Source organism: Chiloscyllium plagiosum, chromosome 8 (genome assembly GCF_004010195.1).
Source record: "Chiloscyllium plagiosum isolate BGI_BamShark_2017 chromosome 8, ASM401019v2, whole genome shotgun sequence".
Lineage (NCBI taxonomy): Eukaryota > Metazoa > Chordata > Chondrichthyes > Orectolobiformes > Hemiscylliidae > Chiloscyllium > Chiloscyllium plagiosum.
Window position 1 is genome coordinate 38,051,093 of NC_057717.1, and position 18,466 is coordinate 38,069,558.

Consider the following 18,466-nt stretch of genomic DNA (forward strand, 5'->3'; position numbering starts at 1 on the left):
GGAAACTGACCCTTTGGTTCAACTCTTCCATGATGTTTGTCATCCATTTGCCAGAATTTTGCCAATATCCCTCTAAACTCATCCTATTTATATACCCATCCAGATGCCTGCTAAATATATTTCTATCAGCCTCCACCATTTCCTCTGGCAGCTTATTCCATACACCCGCCACCCTCTGCAGGAACCAGCTGTCCCTTGGGTCCCTTCAAAATCTTTCCCTCGGACCTTAAAGCTATGGCCTGTAGGTTTGGACTCTTCACCTCCCACAGACTGGAGAAAAGACCTTATCTATTGACCCTATCCATGCTCATCATGATTTTAAAAAAACCTTTATAAGATAACTCCTCAGCGTCCCACGTTAAAGTGAAAATAATCCCAGTCTATTCAGTTTTTCCCTGCAGCTCAAACCCTCCAATCCTGGCATCATCCTTGTTCATTTCTTTCTGAACCTTTTCAAGTTCCACAACATCCTTCCGATGGCATTGAGACCAGAATTGCACACAGTATTCCAATAGTGGTCAGGCCAAACACTGTTTAGTTCCTTGAGTGCCCCAGGCCTTACCACAGTAAGCTCCAAAGTGAAATATTTGTTTAGGATCTTGTAGTTTCTCACATCGTTGGCTTCATTGATAATTAAGGATACGGTTTTGTCCCGAGCTATTCTTTTGCTCTTAATACACTTGTAGAATCTCTTTGTATTCTCCTTAACTTTATCTGCCAACTTTAGTTTATGGCCCTTTTTTGCATTCCTTATTTCAATCCAAAATGTATTCCTACAGCTCTGATGCTTCTCAGCTATTCCCTTGATCTAGCTGCCTATACCTGAGTGCTCCCTTTTCCTTGACCTGAGTCTCAGTAGACAGCCAGTGTTTCCGAATGCTGTCAGCATTGAGATGCACACTAACAAGAATATGCTGGTGCTGAACGGTACTTTTATCTCACATTTAAAATATTCCCAATTGCCAGAATTCCCTTTCCCTGCAAATAGTCTCTCTCATCAACTTCAAAAAAGTTCATGTCTAATACTATCAAGATTTGTCTTGTCCCATTTTATAACTTTAACTTTTGGACCAGGCCTGTCTTTCAGCAAAGCTATTTTCAAACTAATTGAATTGTGGTCACTTTGCTGAACTGCTCCCTCACTAACACCTCAGTCCCATTCCCTACCTTGTTTCCCAAGAGGAGGTCAGGTTTCTCTCCTTTCTCCAGTTGGGTCATGTACATATTGACTGGGACCTTGTGAAAGGCCTTCCTGAACTCCATGATAACCACATCATCTGCACTGCTCTCAAAATGTTTTTAGGTACCATTTCAAAAAACACAACTGAATTCATCAGACGGGATCTTCCTTTACCAAATCTGTCCTGAATCCATTCCTGCCTTTTCAATGTTGATCGATCCTGTCCCTCAGAAATGTTCCCAATATTTTCCCAACATCCCTGTGGCCAGCAAAGTATTAAATATATCCACCCAGCAATCTCCTCCCAGACCTCCCATAGCAGCCTGGGGTACACTTCATTGGGCACTAGGTATTTCTTCCCCTTTATGCCTGCGTAAACATGTAATGCCTCATCTCTATTTATCTTAACATGTTCTCGAACCTCACCATCCCGACTGAAAGCCCCGGTGACAGTGTCTTTCTCCTGTGTGAATACAGATGGGAAGCATTCATTGAAGACCTCACCTACTTCCTCTGGCTCCATGGACAGATTGTCCCTTTGGTTTCTAACAGGCCCCACTCTTTAGCTGGGAATCCTCTTACTCTAATGTCTTTCTCCTGTGTGAATACAGATGGGAAGCATTCATTGAAGACCTCACCTACTTCCTCTGGCTCCATGGACAGATTGTCCCTTTGGTTTCTAACAGGCCCCACTCTTTAGCTGGGAATCCTCTTACTCTAACTATAGTCATATAATATCTTGTAGCTTTTCCTTACTAGTGTTTGCCAAGGAGGTTTCATGGCCATTGTGTACCCCTCATTTATGAGGACACCTTGCACTCTCTATAGTCGTGAAGGGCTTCACCTGGTTTTATAGCACTGTATTTTCTTTATCACTTGATCAGTATTCACTGGACTTGCTGTATTTGTCATTCATTGTTCATGACACACGCTGGCCCTGAATTCTCACTGTATCACATGAAAATATTCCCACTTTCTAATTGTAGACTCGACTGCAAATAGTTCCTCCGAGTCTATTTTTCACATCCTGTCTAATGCTACTAATAATGATCAATGATAGTAATAATGAAATAATAAGTGGCCTTCCCCAAATTTCGACACACAACTTCTGCATGATCCTTAGCTCTTTCCATCATGACTTCAAAACGTACAGAATTATGGTAATTATCCCCAAAACACTACCTAATCGTTATCTCTGTCAACTTGTCCAGTACCTGCAGCCCACTCTGTCTCTGTAACATCCTCCAGACCTTACCACCCTCTCCATCTGTGTACCTTCTTCAAGCCTTTCCATCACATGATGTCACTGCAACCTTCTCCAGTCCCCACAGCACTCCTCCATCCTATCACACAGCACCTTACTCCCTTGAACCTTGTACCATCCCTATAAACCTGCTTATCTGTACAAACTCAACCAGCTCCCACAGCCTTTTCCACCCATCCTCCCTTTGTGTAACTTTATGAAGCCACGTGACCATTCCCCATTTCTGTAACCTCGCCCAATCTCTGCAATCTTGTCTATCTCTGTGACCTCCTCCCATCACTACTCGCCTTCTTAACTCTGTAACCTCCTGCAGTAACTAACACCATCCGTGAATGTGTACCATCCCATTGAGGACTGTCAGCTTTTCCAGTCCCGACAACTCACTCTGCCTGTAACCAGTCTGAAGAGTCTTTTCTTTTACATTACAGTGTGGTAACAGGCCCTTCGGCCCAACAGGTCCATACCGACCCGCCGAAGCGCAACCCATCCATACCCTACATTTACCCCTTACCTAACACTACAGGCAATTTAGCATGGCCAATTCACCTGACCTGCACATCTTTGGACTGTGGGAGGAAACCGGAGCAACCGGAGGAAACCCACGCAGACACGGGGAGAACGTGCAAACTCCACACAGTCAGTCGCCTGAGGCGGGAATTGAACCCGGGTCTCTGGCACTGTGATGCAGCAGTGCTAACCACTTGCTTACTCTGCAACCCTCAGTACTGATAACTTCATCCAGCCTCGACAACCAAGAAGAGAGGAATGAGAAGGCTCCAAACCTCTGTTAACAAGAAATGACATCGATACAGTTCTGGAGGGGGTGTACAGGACATGCCCAACCCACGCACAATCATCATCCCTCCTTTAAGTTCTGTTGCATTAAGACTTGCTACTCTCCAACACTGCATCTATGGCATGTCTTGTGGACCAGTGTCTTCAATAATTTGTAACTCCTCTAACAGTTCCTATCTCTGCAACCTCCTCCTATCCCAATCGTCCCTCAACATATTTGAAATTTACTGAATTCCAAACGACCATCCCTGTCGCTGTAACTTGCTTCAGTGTCTACAACATGCTTTATCTAAGTAGTCTCCTCCTCCAATAACTGGAGACAGAGTCATATGGAACGGAAACAGTTCCTTCGATCAAAATTGTCCATGCTGACCACAGTCCCTGAACAATTCGTGTTTCCCTGCATTTGACCCAAATCCCTTCAAACCTTCTCCTCTCCATTTACCTGCCCAAATGTCTTTTACATGTTGTTATTGCACTTTGCTCTACCACTTCCCCCAGGAGCTCATTCCATACCTGCACCATTCTATGTGTGGAAAATGTTCTCCTCCAATCCGTTTCAAGTCTTTCTTCTCTCACCTCATATTTATTCCCTCTGGAACATAGAATATGGCAGCGCAGTACAAGCCCTTCGACTCTCGATGTTGCACCAACCTGTGGAACAAATGTGAAGCCCAAGTAGCCGACACTATTCCATTCTCTTCCTTATGACTATCCAATAACCATTTAAATGCCTTTAAGGTTAACAGATCTACTCCTGTTGCTGTCAGACCTGAGGATAGTTAATACAGTGTGTGAATACTTCTGGGACCTGAGGATAGTCAATACTGTGTGTGAATACACCTGTGGCCTGAGAATGGTCAATACAGTGTGTGAATACTCCAGTGGCCTGAGAATATCAATACTGTGTCGCCTGTGAATGGCCCATATGACGTGTGAACAATCCTGTGACCTGAGGATGGTCAATAGTGTGTGAATACCCCTGTGGCCTGAGGATGGTCAATGCTCAGTGTTAGTTATCCTTTGGCCTGAGGATTGTGAACATTGAGTGTGATTAATCTTGTTGCCTGAGAATGATCAATGCTGTGTGTGAATAATCCTGTGGCATGTGAATGGTCAACACTAAGTGTGAATAATCCTGTGGCATGTGAATGGTCAATACAGAGTGTGAAAAATCCTGAGGTCTGAGAATTTCGGTACAGTGTGTAAATAATCCTGTGGCCTCACAATGGCCAATACTATGTTTGAATGATTCTTTCCTGAGGATGGTCAATACTGTGTGTGAATATTCCTGGGAACTGTGAATGCCACAATACTGTGTGTGAATATTCCTGTGGCCTGAGATTATTCAGCACTGTGTGTGAATATTACTGTGGCCTGAGGACGGTCAATACTATGTGAATAACCCTGTGGTTGTTCAATACTTTGTGTAAATTATCCTATGGTCTGAGAATGATCAACACAGCGTGTGAAAAATCCTGCGGCCTGAGAATTTCAATACAGTGTGTAAATAATCCTGTAGCCTCAGGATACTCAACACTGTGTGTGAATTAATCTTATTGCGTGAAGATGGTCAATAGTGTGTGAATACCCCTGTGGCATGAGGATCGTCAATGCTGAGTGTTAATTATCCTTTGGCCTGAGGATTGTGAACACAGAGTGTGAATAATCCTGTTGCCTGAGTAAGATGAATACTGTGTGTGAATAATCCTGTGGCATGTGAATGGCCAATCATGTTTGTGAATACTCCTGTGGCCTGAGAATATTCTATACTGTATGTGAATAAACCCGTGGCCTGAGGATGCTCAATACTGTGTGGGAATGATCCTGAGGCCTCAGAATGATCAAAATGGTTTGTTAATAATCAGGTGTCCTGAGAATGATCAATACTGTTTGTGAATAATCCTGTGGCTTGAGGATGGTCAGTACAGTGTGTGAATAATCCTGTGGCCTGAGAATATTCTATACTGTGTGTGAATAAACCTGTGGCCTGACGATAGTCAATACTGTGTGTGAATAATCCTGTGGCCTGAGAATGGTCAATACTGTGTGCGAATAATCCTATGGCCTGAGACTATTCTATACTGTGTGTGAATAAACCTGTGGCCTGAGGATAGTCAATACTGTGTGTGAATAATCCTGTGGCCTGAGAATGGTCAATACTGTGTGTGAATAAACCTGTGGCCTGAGGATAGTCAATACTGTGTGTGAATAATCCTGTGGCATGTGAATGGCCAATCATGTTTGTGAATACTCCTGTGGCCTGAGAATATTCTATACTGTGTGTGAATAAACCTGTGGCCTGAGGATAGTCAATACTGTGTGTGAATAATCCTGTGGCATGTGAATGGCCAATCATGTTTGTGAATACTCCTGTGGCCTGAGAATATTCTATACTGTGTGTGAATAAACCTGTGGCCTGAGGATAGTCAATACTGTGTGTGAATAATCCTGTGGCATGTGAATGGCCAATCATGTTTGTGAATACTCCTGTGGCCTGAGAATATTCTATACTGTGTGTGAATAAACCTGTGGCCTGAGGATAGTCAATACTGTGTGTGAATAATCCTGTGGCATGTGAATGGCCAATCATGTTTGTGAATACTCCTGTGGCCTGAGAATATTCTATACTGTGTGTGAATAAACCTGTGGCCTGACGATAGTCAATACTGTGTGTGAATAATCCTGTGGCATGTGAATGGCCAATCATGTTTGTGAATACTCCTGTGGCCTGAGAATATTCTATACTGTGTGTGAATAAACCTGTGGCCTGAGGATAGTCAATACTGTGTGTGAATAATCCTGTGGCATGTGAATGGCCAATCATGTTTGTGAATACTCCTGTGGCCTGAGAATATTCTATACTGTGTGTGAATAAACCTGTGGCCTGAGGATAGTCAATACTGTGTGTGAATAATCCTGTGGCATGTGAATGGCCAATCATGTTTGTGAATACTCCTGTGGCCTGAGAATATTCTATACTGTGTGTGAATAAACCTGTGGCCTGAGGATAGTCAATACTGTGTGTGAATAATCCTGTGGCATGTGAATGGCCAATCATGTTTGTGAATACTCCTGTGGCCTGAGAATATTCTATACTGTGTGTGAATAAACCTGTGGCCTGAGGATAGTCAATACTGTGTGTGAATAATCCTGTGGCATGTGAATGGCCAATCATGTTTGTGAATACTCCTGTGGCCTGAGAATATTCTATACTGTGTGTGAATAAACCTGTGGCCTGAGGATAGTCAATACTGTGTGTGAATAATCCTGTGGCATGTGAATGGCCAATCATGTTTGTGAATACTCCTGTGGCCTGAGAATATTCTATACTGTGTGTGAATAAACCTGTGGCCTGACGATAGTCAATACTGTGTGTGAATAATCCTGTGGCATGTGAATGGCCAATCATGTTTGTGAATACTCCTGTGGCCTGAGAATATTCTATACTGTGTGTGAATAAACCTGTGGCCTGAGGATAGTCAATACTGTGTGTGAATAATCCTGTGGCATGTGAATGGCCAATCATGTTTGTGAATACTCCTGTGGCCTGAGAATATTCTATACTGTGTGTGAATAAACCGTGGTCTAAAACTATTCTGCTGCAAATGTCGTTGGCAAATAGTAGCCAGAATTTACATTCAGACTGACTCTACTTCATGATCTGAGGCCAAATGCTTTCTCTGTAATACCTTTGTTATCCATTATTGTTCACATTGCCCATTTTGCCTGAGTTTCCGCAAGGTTGTGAACCATTAAATATTTATGTTCCACCTTTTGTTCGCCCTGAAACCCTGTCTCCCTGGTGTCTAAATCTCTTTTAACTTTGTGTCACAAATCCATCTACCTTATTGATGAGACTTTGTCTAGTCCAAAAATAAGTTTACCCTTTCCCACAACTTCCTGTCAAAAACCGATTCACTGTTGTGCGACTTGAGTTAAGTTTTGTCCATTCCTGTTCCTTTCTGCTTGTCTTCAGCCATATCCCCATGCTGTTCCGATGCTTTTCTCTTTGGATTTGGAAAGCTCCTTTCACCTGAACCCTGTCCCTGTATCCTCTTTGTCAGTTTAACGCCCTGTCCATAAACCTACCAACATGATTGGCCAGGACACTGCTCCGAGCATGCTTCCAATGGGACCATCCTAATGGATTACTTATTAAATCAGGTACGGGATGTGGGTGTCTCTTGCTGACCAGCCTTTCTTGCCCAGCCTTAGCTGCCCTTGAGCTGAGTAACTTGCTCGGCCATTTCAGATGGTAATTGAGAGGCAAACACTTTGCTGTGGGGTTGTCATGCAGACTACGTGAGGATGGGTAGATGTCTTTCTCGAAAGGACAATTGTTTGGATATTTTGTACATCAGCAATGGTTTGCTGAGTAACTTGCTCGGCCATTTCAGATGGTAATTGAGAGGCAAACACTTTGCTGTGGGGTTGTCATGCAGACTACGTGAGGATGGGTAGATGTCTTTCTCGAAAGGACAATTGTTTGGATATTTTGTACATCAGCAATGGTTTTATACTTATTTATGGAGTATTATTATTTCAAATGTCTCCATTTTAGATGGCGGGATTCAAATCTGCCTCCCCTGAACATTAGCTGAGGTTCTCTCGAGCAATACCATGACGGCATAACTTCACCGCTCAAAGGTTGCTCATCCCTGAGCACTGATACCAGGGCTTCATGAAGGTAAATCCATTCTTCCGACACAATTGTGTGATCCTGACATCTTCCAGCAGTCTGGGGCTCTTAATTAATATCGCTCCATTTTCCAGATCTCTGTGGGGCTCAATGTCATTCTCCCTGTGTCACACTCAATCCATCTGTCTAATTTCCCATTGTGTCTATTCTTCTGTCTCCTGTAGGTACTCACGAAGGTCCTGACTCAATAGACTTCCCAACTGCTGGGTGTCTCGTTCATCACCACATTGAAGATGGTTGGTCAGCCAGAGAGACTAAAGGCAGGGTGATCTGGAGCCTTCAATAAATCCTGTAGTGAGGTAAGATCACCCACAGTGCACAGAGCAAAGAACAATGAGAGGGCTCCAAACATGGGCTAACAAGACATGACACAGATACAATGTTGGAGGGGAGGCAGAGTGCAGCCACACTATACGCACAATCCCCACCCCTACTTTAAGTTCTGTTGTACTAAGACTCACTACTCTGCAACACTATCTATGGCATGTCTCTTGGACCAGTGTCTTCAATAATTTGTAATTTCTATGACAGTTCCTGTCCCTGTAACCTCCTCCCTTCCTGATAGTCCCTCCACTTATTTGAAGCGACTGCATTCCAGACTACCATCCTTATCTCTGAAACTTGCTTCAGTGTCTACATTATGCCTTATCTTGGTAATCTCCTCCTTTTTAACTGGATGCAAAGTCATGCACCACAGAAACGGTTCCTTCGGTCCAACCAGTCCATGCAGACCAGAGTCCCTGAATGAGACGCATTCCCCTGCATTTGACCCATATCCCTTCAAACCATCTCCTCTCCATGTACCTGCACAAATGTCTTTTACATGTTGTTTTTGTACTTTTCTCTACCACTTCCCCTGGAAGCTCATTCCATACCTGCACCATGTTCTGTGTTAAAAATGTTCTCCAATTTCTTTAAAGTCTTTCCTCTTTCACTTCAGATTTATGCTCTCTAGAACATAGAACATGACAACGCACTACAGGCACTTCGGCCCTCAATGTTGTGCCAACTTCTGGAATTAATCTGAAGCACGACCAACCAACACTATTCCAGGCTCGTCCATACGCCTATCCAATGACCATTTAAATGCTCTTAAAGTTGGTGAGTCTACTACTGTTGCAGGCAGTGAGTTCCTCGCCCCTACTACTCTGTGAGTTCAGAAGCTACCTCTGACATCTGTCCTACATCTATCTCGCGTCAATTTACAGCTATCTCCCCTCGTGCTAGGCATTGTCTTCCAAGGGAAAAGGCTCTCAACCCATCTCACCCTGTGATTATCTTATGTGTCTCAATTAATTCGCCTCAAACGTTTTCTCTCAAACAAAAACAGCTTCAAGTCCCTCAGCCATTCCTTGTAAGATCTCCCTCCAGACCAGGTAACGTCCGAGTAAATCTTCTCTGTATCCTTTCCAAAGCTTACACATCATTCCTATAATGTAGTTATCTGAACTGTACGCAATACCCAGTTGTGGCCACCGCGAGTTTTGTACAGCTGCAGCATGATCTCATTGTTCCGAAACTCACTCCCTCTACTAATAAAAGGTAACACACCAAATGCCTTCTGAACAAACTATCAAATCTGAATGGCAATTTTCTGGGATCAATGTAGGTGGACATAGAGATCTCTCTGTTCATCAATACTACGAAGAATCTTACCATTAGCCCAGTACTCTGTGTTCCAGTTACTCCTTCCAAAGTGAAACATCTCACACCTTTTCGTATTAAGCTCCATTTGTGAACTTTCAGTCCAGCTGTGCAGCTTATCTATGCCTCTCTCTAACCTACAACATTCTGCGTCACTATTCACAGCTCTACCAAACTTAGTGTCATCCGCAACTTTACAAACCCATCCTTCAATGCCCTCATCCATGTGCATAATGACAAGCAACAGTGGATCCAAAACAGATCGTGGCATTACCGCACTATTAACTGAACGCCAGGATGGATATTTCCCATCAACAACTACCCTCTATCTTCTTTCAAATTCTGAGCCAAGTTCTGATCCAAACTGCGAAAGTACTCACAATCCCATGCCTCTGTATTGTCTGCAATAGCTTACCATGGGGAAACTTAACAAACGCCTTGGTATAATCGAAAAACACCACACCAACTGCTTTACCCTCATCCACTTCTTTGGTCACCTTCTCAAAGAACTCAGAAGTTTGCAAGGCATGACTGACCCTTCACAAATCCGTGTTGACTATCCTTCATCAACTAATTCATCTCCAGATGGTTATAAATCCAATCTCTTATAAGCCTTTCCAACACTTTATCCAGAATCAAATTAAGGCTCACAGCTCTATAATTACCTGGGTTTTCTCTGTAACTCATTTTATTAACACACTGGCCATGGATCCTCACTGCATCACTTTAAAATGCTCCACTTTCCAAATAGAGCCGTGACTGCAGGTAGTTCAAGCCAGTCTCTGTTTGCCACATCCTGTCTAATTATAGCATACTCAGTTGTGAGGGGGGCAGACAGGAGACTGTGTGGCCGCAGAAGAGACCCCAGGATGGTGTGCTGCCTCCCGTGTGCCAGGGTCAAAGACGTCTCTGAGCGGTTACTGAACATTCTGAAGGGGAGGGGAAACAGGCAGAAGTTATTATGCACATTGGCCCACATGACAGAGGTAGACAAAGGGATGGGGTCCTGTGAAATGTGTTTCGGGCGTTAGGGAAGAAGTTAAAAATCAGGACCTCAAGGCTAGTAATCTCCAGGTTACTCCCAGTGTCACGTGGCAGTGCGGATAGAGATAGAAAGATAGGCCAGATTGATGTGTGCCTGATGAGCTGGTGGAGGGGGCAGGGTTTCCAGATTTTGGATCATTAGGATTTCTTCTGGGGTAGATGTGACCTGTCAAAGGTGGTGGGAGGGTGGGTTGGACTTGAACCAGAGGTGCACCAGTATCCCGTGGTGGTTGGTGGGCAGGTGGGCTGACTGGCAGTGCACGAGGCCTGACTGGTAATGCAGACGAGCTCAGAGCATGGATTGGCTCTGGGGACTGGGATATTCCAGTCATAACAGAAACATGGCTGAGAGGTATAGGGCATAGATACACTGCTGGCCAAGGAACAGCTACATTCGAGGTTTCAATCCCACTATTTTGTGAGGGACCTTCTTTCCCCTCTGCTGTACTGGTCCTCACTTAGACAGCCCAGGGGGTCCCAGGCAACAATCCTGATCCATGGTGTAGAAATGATCTCTGTAATTTCCTCCATTCCGGATCATCTTTCTTCTGTGTGGAATCTCCTCTCATCCACACCATTCCCTCTGTCTCTGTCAGGTTCTCTGATCCCTAACACCCTATTCCCTAAACTTCTCCAGTAGATACTAAATTCCTTCATTCCTGTCAACCTCGACAGTCCTGTCTATCCCTGTAAGCCCCTCCTACAGAAAGCAAATAGAACACTGGCCTTCATCTGTCACAACGTTGACTATCGTGGTTTGCATCTGATGTTGTAATTGTATAAAACGTTTGTTTGTCCATATATGAAGTACTGCGTGCAGTTCTCATCTCCACACAATAGGAAGGATGTGAAGGCTTTGGAGAGGGTGCAAAAGGGGTTCATGGATGCGGATCGTTAGCCGTCTTCCTGTTTGTCCTATGTAGTGTCCGCCGCAGTTCGGAAATACTCTTGATGTATGGTGGTTTGTGTGCTGTTATGAGTCCTAGTGGTCGCAGTAGTCTGGCTGTCAGTTCGGAAATGCTCTTGATGTGTGGGCATTTCAGAACTGACAGCCAGACTACTGCGACCACTAGGACTCATAACAGCACACAAACTAACAGCCACTCTCAGACAACAACTCACCAGGACGAAGGACCCGATACCCAACATGAGCAAAACCAATGTAGTGTGCAAAGTCCCGTGCAAGGACTGCACAAAACACTATATAGAACAAACAGGAAGACAGCTAATGATCCGCATCCATGAACACCAATCAACCACGATACGACACGACCATCTCTCCTTAGTAGCCATACACGCAGATGACAAGCAACATGAATTCGGCTGGGACCACATTACTATTGTAGGACAAGCCAAACAGTGAACAGCCAGGGAATTCCTCGAAGCATGGCACTCATCCACAGATTCAATCAATAAGCACATTGAACTGGACCCAATATACCAACCACGGCAGCGGACAGCTGGAACTGACAACCAGAAGCGGCAGACACAAATCACTATAAATGCCGGAGGAAACATCACAGAAACGCTTCACAGCAGGCTCCCAAGCACTGAGGATGTCACCTAGACAGGAGACGAAACGTCTGCAACACAAAATCCCAGCTCGGCGAACAGAAGCACAACAACGAGCGCCCGAGCTACAAATCTTCTTATAAACTTTGTAACACCGTTCAGGCCCTGACCACTCTCTGTAACACTCTCATCACCACCAGCACCTTCAATTCTTCCTGTTACTATCGTTTCAATATGCCCTGACAATGTTTCCCCTTCCCAATGCCCTCCCCCTGCTCGCAGACCCATTGCAATCCCTTTTAAACTTACTTCTAAAACACTCTCTAACTTCAGGATTTTAAGTACTTTTTGGTGATCTTCTCAGCCTAATAATTTAGTATGTACCCTTTTGTCCTGAGTAAGGGACCAGTGGGGATTTCTTATTGAAGTTATGTCTGTTTCAATGGAATGTCCTTTATTTGAATGATTCCTTCAAATGTTTTCCACTGTTCATTTGCAGGTACATGTTTTGGTCTGTTTAGCCTGTTTACCTTGGTCAGTTCTCCTCTCAAACTCATGGAATTGGCTATTTTGTTTTTCTAGTTGTAGCCTGTCCTTTCTGTGATTCACTTTAAAACTATATATTTCTTTAAACTGCACTTTATCACAACTTCCTAGAGGATCTCTCCAAGTGACATTCCTCATTCACTAAGTTTCATCACACAACGGTCGCTCTGAAATAGATACGTCCCTAACCAGTCGCACAATGTGTTATTCAAAGATACACTGAAAAAACAATTCTCTGAGCTTCTCTTCCAATATCTCTCTTGTCAGTGTGAATGTCCCAGATTTTGGGAATATTAAAGTTTCCCAAAATTAACACAATGCTTTTATTAAAAATTCCAATTGATTCCTGTTTATTGCAGTGACGAGCAATGAAATGCTGTTCGGTGGCTAAAACTGTTCTGCATTCAGACTGATTTTACTTCATGATCTGAGGCCAAATGCTTTCTCTGTAATACCTTTGTTATCCATTGTTGTTAGCATTGCCCATTTTGCCTGAGTTTCCACAAGGTTGTGAACCATTAAATATTTATGTCCCACCTTTTGTTCGCCCTGAAACCATGTCTCCCTGGTGTCTAAATCTCTTTTAACTTTGTGTCACAAATCCATCTACCTTATTGCAGAGACTTGGTCCATTCCAAACAAAATATAATTTACTCTTTCCCACAATTTCCTGTCAAAAACTGATTCACTGATGTACAGTTTAAACTAAACTTTTTCCCATTCTCTTCCTTTCTCCTTATCTTCAGCCACATCACCGTGCTGTTCCAATGTTTCACCTTTTCTGTTTGGATTTGGAAAGCTCCTTTCACCTGAACCCTGTCCCTGCATCTTCTCTATCAGTTTACAGCCCTGTCCATAATCCTACCAACATGATTGGTAGGACACTGGTCCCATCATGAGTCCAGTGGGGTCCAGTGCAATGGGATTGTTTTTATTAACTCGTGGGATGTTGGTGTCTCTGTCTGACCAACCTTTCTTGTCTAGCCCTAGCTGCCCTTGAACTGGATAGCTTGCTTGGCCATTTCAGAGGGTCATTGAGGGACAAACACTGCTGTGACTATGTTGTGCAGCACACGTGAGGATAGGCAGGTGTGCTTCTCGAAATGACAAGTTTTTGGATTTTTTGTAGACTATGTTGTGCAGCACACGTGAGGATAGGCAGATGTGCTTCTCGAAATGACAAGTTTTTGGATTTTTTGTACATCGGAAATTGTCTCATAGTTATTTATTAATTATTATTAATTATTACCATTAAAATTATTGATTTCAAATTCCCCCATTTCTGGTGGTGGGATTCAAACTTGTCTCCCCTGAACAATAGCTGAGGTTTTAGATACATGCTCTAGCAACAATGCCACTAAGCCATCACTTAACCTTCTCACTGGTTGCTCACTCCTGATCAGTTATACCATCATGAAGCAGAACCCCTTCTTCCCAGACAATTGCTTGATTCTGAAGCCTTCTGACATGATCGTTTGAGCCTGATACCTTCCAGCACTCTGGTGATATCACTCAGTATCTCTCCATATGGTATCCCTCACTGTGTGGGTCTAAATGCTGCCTCTGTCAATGCCCCTCGCTATTATAGTTACTCCAGATCCTGAGACAACAGAATTCTCCACTCCAGCGAGACGCAGCAGCACGGCAGGGACGAAGTCTGGGATTTTCCAGATCTCTGTTTTACTCGGGACCATCCTCCATGCGTAACTCTCACTACATCAGTATAAATTCCCATTCTGCCTATTTTTCTATCTCCTGTAGGTACTCAAGAAGGTTCTGACTCAATAGACTTCACAGCTGCTGGGTGTCTCATCCATCGCCAAATTGAAGATGGTTGGTCAGCCAGAGAGACAAAGGGAAGGGAGATGTGGAGCCTTCAATAAATCCTGCAGTGAGGTAAGATCACTCACAATGAACAGAGTAGAACAATTACAGGGCTCCATACATCGGCTAACAAGACATGACATAGATAAACACACCTCAGGCTCAATCACCGCCACTACTGTAAGTTTTGTTGTACTGAGTCAGCATCGAGAGTGTGGCAGTTATCAATCCAGGCCTGTGCTGTCTCAGTGAGCATCAGGCCAACAGAGGGGAAAGCAGGCTTCCCACGAGAGGGTGGCAATGCTGCCTGGGATCTTTCCATTCTGTGTTCTCCCTCCAATACTGTATGTATGGCATGTCGCATGGACCGATGTCTTCAATAATCTTTAACTCATATAACAGTTTCTGTCCCTGTTACCTCCTCCCATGGCTATAGTCCCTCCACAGGTTTGAAATGAACTGCATTCCAGCCTACCATCCCTACCGCTGTAACTTGCTTAGGTGTCTACGACGGGCCTTATCTCGGTCGTGTCCTCCTACAATGACAGAGTCATGCAGCACGGAAATAGAACCTTTGGTTTGATACAACTAGTCGATGCTGAACACGGTTCCTGAACGAGTCGCGTTTCCCTGAAATTGGCCCGTATCCCTTCAAACCTTCTCCTCTCCATGTTTCTGCCCAAATGTCTTTTCCATGTTGTCATTGTGCTTCTCCCCATCACCTCCCCTGGCAGCTCATTCAACTCGTGCACTTTGCTCCATGAGAAAAATGTTTTCCTCTGATCCTTTTAAGTCTTCCCTTTCCCATCTCATATTTCTGCCCTCTAGTTATGGACTGCCTTACCCTGGGGTAGAGACCTTCACTATTCAACTTACCTGTACCCCTCATGGTTTTATAAGCCTTTATAAGGTCACTCCCAATGAAAATACGAAGGATAATAATATAAATATTTCTGCACGTGTCCCTGCCACTATTTTGCTCCAATGTTCTGGAATACACTTGTTCAAGACAGAGGGCTTTCTCTACATTTGTGTTCTAAGACCTCCAGCACCACCTCTTCTGTAATGGGGACTCTTTACAAGCCATCGCTGTTTCTTTCCCTTTGTTTCCTAGTCTTTGTCCACAGTATGTTCTGACATGGAATTTTCATTTAGGGTCTCGCCCATCTCCTGTAGTTCCACACATGAAGGGCCTTGTTGTCTCTCGAGTTGCTTTTTTGTGCTTGTATGCTGTAGAATTTCCTTGCATTCTCCTCAAACCTCATCTGCCAAAACTATCTCATTCCCCCGTTTTGCTTTCCAGCTTATCCACCCTATCCTTGAAAGTCAACCCCTCCAGTATCAGTAACATCTTCGTCAATCTTTGCTCCGCATACAGTTTCAGAAAATGCTTCCTAAATTGGGATGATCAGAATTCTACACAGTACTCCAACTGGGGACCCAGCAATGTCTTGTATAGCTGCATCATGATGTACCAACTCAGGTACTCAATACTCTGACCCATGAGGGCAAGTGTGCCAAATCCGTTTTCCCAGCCCTGTCCACCTGTGATGCCACTTCCAAGGAGCAATGTAGCTGCATTCCTTCGTCTTTCTCTATTTGACAACACTGCCCAGGGCACTACCATTAACTGTGTTAGTCCTCCTTGGTTTGTCTTAACAAAATCCAACACCTGAATTAAACTCTATCTTTCATTCCTTGGCCAATTGGCCCAGTTATTCAAGAGCCCCTTTGATATCTGTGTTCCCTGCCCACTATAACACGAATGTTATCATCCACAAAGCTACTAACAATGACTCCTATATTCTGTCTGTCTTCTTAGTCACCTCTTCAACAAATTCAATTCATTGTTGAGACACTATTGCGTGTACACAAAGCTGTGCTGACTATCTCTAATCAATCCTTACTTTCTGAAATGCACGTAACTCATGTCCCACAGAAATGCTTCCAACAACATTCGCACGACTGACACCAAGCTAATTGGTCTTTAGGTCTCTGGCTTTCCCTTTGCAGCCTTTCTTAAATACTGGAACAACATTAGCTACCCTCCAGGCTCCCAGCTCATCACCTGTGGCTGTCAGTGATAGAAATATCTCTGTGATGGACTCCTTAATTTCGTGCCTAACTTCCTCTAATATCTAGGGACAAAGTTGATTAGTTCCAAGAAATTGCCTTGTTTTTATGGATTATAAATCCTCCAGCACCTCCTGCACTGTAACGTGGACACTTTTAAAGGTACCACTGTTTATTTCCCTGACTTCCCTAGCCTTTGTCCACAGTAAGTTTTAACGTGATTTTTTTTGTTTAAGATGTCACCCATCTCCTGTGATTCCACACATTGATGGCACCATTGATCTTTAAGGGGCCACATTTTGTCCCGAGTTAATCTTTTTTATTAATATTCTTGTAGAATCTCTGTGGATTTTCCTGAACTTTGTTTTCCAAAGCTTTCTCAGGTCCCCTTTGGGGCCTCCTGATTTCCCTCTTAAGAGTATTAATCCGCCTGCAGTGTTCTTCAAGAAATTCCCTTAATCCAGCTGGCTATATATGACATGTTCCCCCTTTTGTCTTGACCATAACCTCAATATCCCCTGTCATGCAACGTTTCCTACTTGTGATCAGCATTGTCTTTCACACTAACAGGAATATGCTGGCCCAGAACTCTCATTTTCTCTCTTTTGAAAGCTTCCCACCTGCTTGAGGTCCCTTTACATGTAAATAGCCTTCAAATATCAACTTTTAAAATCTCTTGACTAATACCTTCTGGACTGGGGCAAGGCCAATTTTGATCTTAAACTTGTGGACCAGGCCTATCAATTTTCCATAGCCATTTTCAAATCAATAGGATTTTGGTTACTTTACCCCACTAACACCTCAAGCACTTTTCCCTACCTTGCTTCCCAAGGGGAGGTCAGGTTTTACTCCTTTCTCCAGTCGGGTCATTTACATATTGACGGAGACAGTTTTATTGAATATACTGAACAAATCCCTCCCATCGAAGCTCAGAACACTTTGGCAGTCTCAGTTTTGGTTTAGAAAGTCAAAATCCCTATCATTCTTACAGATATCTGAGATGTCCCGACCAATTTGTTGCTCAATTTCCCGCTGACTATTGGGGGCCTGTAGTACAGTCATATCAAACTGATGACCCATTCTTATTTCTCAGTTCCACTCGTATATCTTCACTGGGCGATCCCCAGGAATATCTTCTCTAAGTGCTGCAGTTATGTTTTCACCAATCTAAACCTCCACTCCGCCACATCACTTGCCTCCCCTTTTATCCTTCCTGTCGCATCTGTCCCCTGCAACATTGAGCCGCCAGTCCTGTCCCTCCCTGAGCTGTGTTTCTGTAATACGTATGGTGTTCTAGTCCCATGCTCCCATCCATGCGTTGGGTTCATGTGGTTTCCCTGTCAGGCCTTTTCCATCAAAATAAATGCAGCTTAGTTCATCAGTTTCCCCTCATTGCCTGCTGTGCTCTTGCCTGCCTTGTCGATTGAAATGACTGTCTTGAAATTCTGTCCCAGCCTCAACCTTCAGACTGCAGCCTGAGACCATCCCCCTCACTGTGAACAACATCCTCACCTTTCCTGTCATCTGCAAACCTCATAATAATACCTTCTGCTTTCACATCCGAGTTATTAATGTACATCATAAACAGCGATAGTTCCTGCACAGATCCCTATGGTACACCCACGGGTGAAAGGCTTCTCATCACAAACAACCCTCCAATTGTCGATCCAATTTGCCAACTTGCCTCGGATCCCATGGGTTCTTCCCTTTTGGACCAGCCTTCCATGTGGGATCTTGTCAAAGGCTTTAATGAACTCCATGCAACCCACATCATCTGCACTGCACTCATTAATATTTTTAGACACCATTTCAAAAAATTCATCTGAATTCATCGGACAGTATCTTCCTCTACCAAATCCGTGATGACTTTCCTTAATCGATT

The 18,466-nt window shown here is 43.8% G+C and overlaps 1 long non-coding RNA gene across 1 annotated transcript in view; it reads left to right on the top strand.

Annotated features, from left to right (window-relative positions):
- The window catches only part of LOC122552415, an 18,629-nt gene extending 10,485 nt beyond the window's left edge, over positions 1–8,144 (top strand). The window contains exons 2-3 of the long non-coding RNA XR_006312381.1: positions 7,804–7,929; positions 8,106–8,144. This is a non-coding gene — a long non-coding RNA (uncharacterized LOC122552415). The remainder of the gene's footprint in view (positions 1–7,803; positions 7,930–8,105) is intronic.
- Positions 8,145–18,466: the final 10,322 nt, after the last annotated feature.